Source organism: Magnolia sinica, chromosome 19 (assembly GCF_029962835.1).
Source record: "Magnolia sinica isolate HGM2019 chromosome 19, MsV1, whole genome shotgun sequence".
Lineage (NCBI taxonomy): Eukaryota > Viridiplantae > Streptophyta > Magnoliopsida > Magnoliales > Magnoliaceae > Magnolia > Magnolia sinica.
In genome coordinates, this window is record NC_080591.1 from 38,502,360 (window position 1) to 38,507,088 (window position 4,729).

Here is a 4,729-nt window from a genome sequence, read left to right on the forward strand (position 1 = left end):
ATCAACATGTCATCAACATATAATACTAGGATAATGAACTTGCCATCACTCAGTGTCTTATAATAGACACAGTGATTGTATTAACTCCTTGTAAACTTTTGACTCAATATGAAAGAATCAAACTTTTTATATCACTGCCTAAGCGACTATTTCAAGCCGTACAAGGAGTTCATCTCATCATCCATCACTACTTTCCACTTTGCTACATCAGGCTCTTCAAGAGCCTCCTAAGGAGCAGATGAATCCCCCTCATTTGTAATAAGGGCATATGTGATATTAGAGTAGTCCATATTTCTCGTTGGTAACCTACAATCCCATGGTGGATTCCTTCTCACAGGTGGCTACTCCACCTACTCATGTACCTCTGTCTACATATCTATCTCTGTCTGAGTATCACCTGTGTCAACCTGAATGTCCATAATCATCCTTTCTAGTTCCTTTTGTTCATCATGCTCATTCTTACAGAATAAGGACCCTTCGTCTAATTTGACATCACAGCTAATAATGATTTTTCATGTGACTCGGTCATATAGCCTGTAGCCTTTCACACCACCACCATAGCTAACAAAGATGTATTTTTTAGCTCTTTGGTCGAACTTATCTCTCTTAATTAATGGTACATGAGAGTAAGCTTCACAACCAAATACACGCAATCCTGAGTAGTCTACATTTTAACCACTCCACACTTCTTATGGAGTTTTACAATCAATCACTGTATAAGGGAACTGATTTACCAAGCAAAAAGTTGTGTTAATAGCCTCAGTCCATTGGTCCTTTACCAACCTAGCATTAATAATCATGCATCGTGCCCTCTCCAAGAGAGTCTGATTCATTCGCTTGGCCACACTGTTTTGCTTAGGCGTGTGGCACACTGTGTTGTGCCTTATGATCCCTTCATCCTTGTAGAATTGATTAAATTTAGTTTAAGTAAATTCACCACCATTATCCATCCTTAGAACTTTTACCTTTCACCCTGATTGTTTTTCCATCATAGCCTTCCATTGTTTGAAATTGGTGAAAACCTCGGATTTATTTTTCATTAAATAAACTCATACTTTTTGGAGTAGTTAATGAATGTGATAAACCATGACAACCCTCCAACGAAAACCACGAGCAACAACCCTCATACATCATAATACACATAACTAAGCACACCTTTCATATATGTTTTTCATATTTAAAAGATAACCTGATTTGTGTATCCTATATACAATGCTCGCATATATTTAAATCAAAACTTTTAAAACTTGGAATTAAACAACGATCAGAAAGTACCTTCATACCCCGCTCGCTCATGTGGCCTAGATGTGCATGCCACATATGTGTAAATGTGGAATCCGCTACAACCGTTGCAACTTCACCTATTGAAGTGCTCCCGATCAACCTGTAAAGATTCTCATGCCTTTGTGCTTTCATAACTATGAGTACCCCTTTTGAAACCTTAAGGACACCATTGAAACCGGTGAATCTGCACCCAATCTCCTCAAGTGCACTAAGAGATATCAATCTCTTCTTCATATCAGGAATGTGCCTCACCTCAATCAAGGTACACTCCATCTCATCAAACATCTTGATGTGTACCGTACCAACAGCCATAACATTACATACATTGTCATTACCCATAAAAACATGTCTACCATCGCACTCTCTGTAACTAGTGAACTATCTTCGATGAGGAATCATGTGATATGAAGCCCCAGTATCTAAAATTCACTCATCCCTATAATCGTATAAGTGTCCGATCATAGACACTGACAACACATCATTTTTGTTTGTACCTTCATCCGACGTGGCAGTATTGGCCTCTCTGGAAAAAGCCTCTAAGTTCTCTTTCTTCACTATAGGATTTGTGCAATCCTTCTTCATATGCCCTGACATCCAATAATTCCAACACTTAAATTTTTCCTTGCTCTTGCCTCTGGATTTGAATCTCAATCGTGAAGATTCACTATCTCACTTAGAATTCCACCCCCTCATAAACAATGCATCAGTGGAGACCCCCATGCTATCGTTTTTCTTTCTCAGTACCTTTCCCTAAAAGGTTGAAATAACGGTATCAACACTAAGGGATGATTTACCGATGCACAACGTATCTTTAAAAGACTCATATGAAGGTGGGAGAGAACTCAATAAGATGCAGGCTTGATCTTGATCTTTGATCACTTCCTCCACATCTAGCAGTTTGCATATCATCTTATTAAAGTTACTGATGTGGGCCTCAACATCTCCTCCCTCTGCCATCTTAAAGTTAAACAACTACAACTTCATGTGCAGGCGATTTTCAAGGGACTTCTTCGCATATATGTCATCTAACTTTGTTCACAAACATGATGCAAATTTCTCTCACATGACCTTATAGAGGACCTCATCCATTAGACACAATTGGGTTTAGGTTCTCACTTTCTTATCCAGTTTGTCTATTCATTGTCTTCCATAGATTTTGATCGTTTCTCAAGAACCTCATTCAATTCTTACTGAACTAATAGGCCAATCATCTTGACATTTTATAATTCAAAATTGTTTTTCCCGAAGTTTTTCTCAACATCATACTTAGGATTAGCAGCCATTGATGCTCACTTTCGGATTCAAGCCTGCGCTCCAACGTTATCTCTAATACCACTTGTTCGGGGACCATGAAAGCAGACAGAGATGAATCAAGAGAAGTAAGGTAAAAGCACACAAAGATGAATCAAGTGAAGTAATCCAATCACATTCATCAAGCACAATGCAAACACAGTGAATTTAATGTGGAAAAACCCTTTCAGGAAAAAACCACGGTACAAAGCAACAGCTGACAGATGATCACTATGAAACTAGAAATTATAAGAGTTTAGAGAATAGCCGATTCGAAAAGCATCGAATCACCCCAAGCTACACCCTTGAAACCCTAGGCACGAATTGGAAAGCTCTTAGAAGAGCAGGTAGAGACAATGTACTGTGTGATGAGTCTGGTATTCCTCTGTTAGTGTTACCTTTCAAAAAAGAAAAGGAAAAAAAATTAAAATTAAAAATCTAACCATTTACTCCATTTCACTTCAACCATCCACTAAATTGGATGGACGGGTGATCAAATCAGTATAATATTTTCCTTATGATCAATCAAAATTAGGGTTTGTAATCGGGATGATTTACTTATAGTTACTTTTTTCTGACAGGTATGTAATTTCTTAGCGCTCGAGTATCAACCAACACACTATGCAGGAGTATGAATGAGAACGCTATAAGGTACATTACTCCTGGTCGTATTTGGACATTTAGACAGATCAATAGATTGATCAAAAACGTTCGTTAATTTTAGAACACATTTCATGGGCTATCATGCAAAAAAAAAAAATACACTGAACAGATGATCCATACCATCATTAAGTGTGGTCTAATTTTTTTTGTAGCCATTCTTTTTCCAAGCCGTGGATGGAATGGTTACGATTGCCTAACAAAAATTATTCTTTAGAATCATAAGCAATCCATGATGGTCCCTAACAAATAAATTATTCGAATTGTTGATTGGACATATGTTGTTTTATAAATGATCTTGATCGTCCATCTTTAATCTCATTACTCAAATAGTTAAACTTGTTAGATCAGTGTGATGCTTTTATTGTAGCCTAAGAGACATGCGTTAGACCCAATGAACAGTCTAGATCAATGGGTTGAACTGTCTAAGTGTCCAAATGTAACTTGGAGCACTATAACGTATTCCTCCATAGAAAAAGCATTTATTTATTTTTGGGGTGACCCACCTGCTTCTTTTTCTTTGGAATTTGGTTGTACCCATATTCTATTGACTCGAGGAGTTGAGAGTTGTTCAAACCACCGCATTTCGTTGACAAAGAAGTGCTTTTTTTTTCTTTATATATATATATATATATATATATATATATATATATATATATAAACACGCACGCACACCCCCACACACTCACGCCGTAGTGGGATTTCACCACCAATGGATACTCGAACCCTTAACCGGGTGTTGAAACTCCCGAGCAAGAGCAAGGATCCAGACAAAGAAGTGCTATTTAAATCAATGGTGCATCCACCGTACACGTGGCAGAGACGTATAAAAATTCAATCCAGACCTTACAAATTGTATGCCACAATGTAAATGGGGCCGGGCGGAGGATTACTGGCAGCTGTTGAAAAGCTAGCTGAGTAAGATTTTTGTCTTAGTTGGATATATTTTCTCTATCCTCATGCACGCAGTGATAGTCCCATGGTCATGCACATAGCCCATACACATGCGGCAGATATGTACTTCAATCCAAACCGTCAAACTGGTTGGCCCCACTCTAAACATAAACTGATTAGAAGATCTTAAGATCCTGTCAATGGACATCATTCAGATGAACTTGTTAAATATTTTACTCATCTTGGACCGTTCATTTCAGGTAAGAAACCTGGGATTCTGTACCACCGTTTCATGGGAGCAGATTAGCGGTTACCCGAGTAACACCTTAGTGGGTGTTACCCTTACCGCCTGGGGCCCACCATAATGAATTTGTTTCATATCCGAGCCGCCCATCCATTTTCTCAGCTCATTTAAGCACGTTATCTGAAAATTTAAGAAGATCCAAATCTCTGGTGGACTACAACACTGGAAAAAGTGAATAATTATTAAAAACGTTTTTAGGCCATAAAAGTTTTGGATTAAGCTAATTTTTTGTATTTTCCTTTCATCCCGTTCTCGTTGACCTTATTATAAGGTTGGATGGAAAATAAACATTATGTA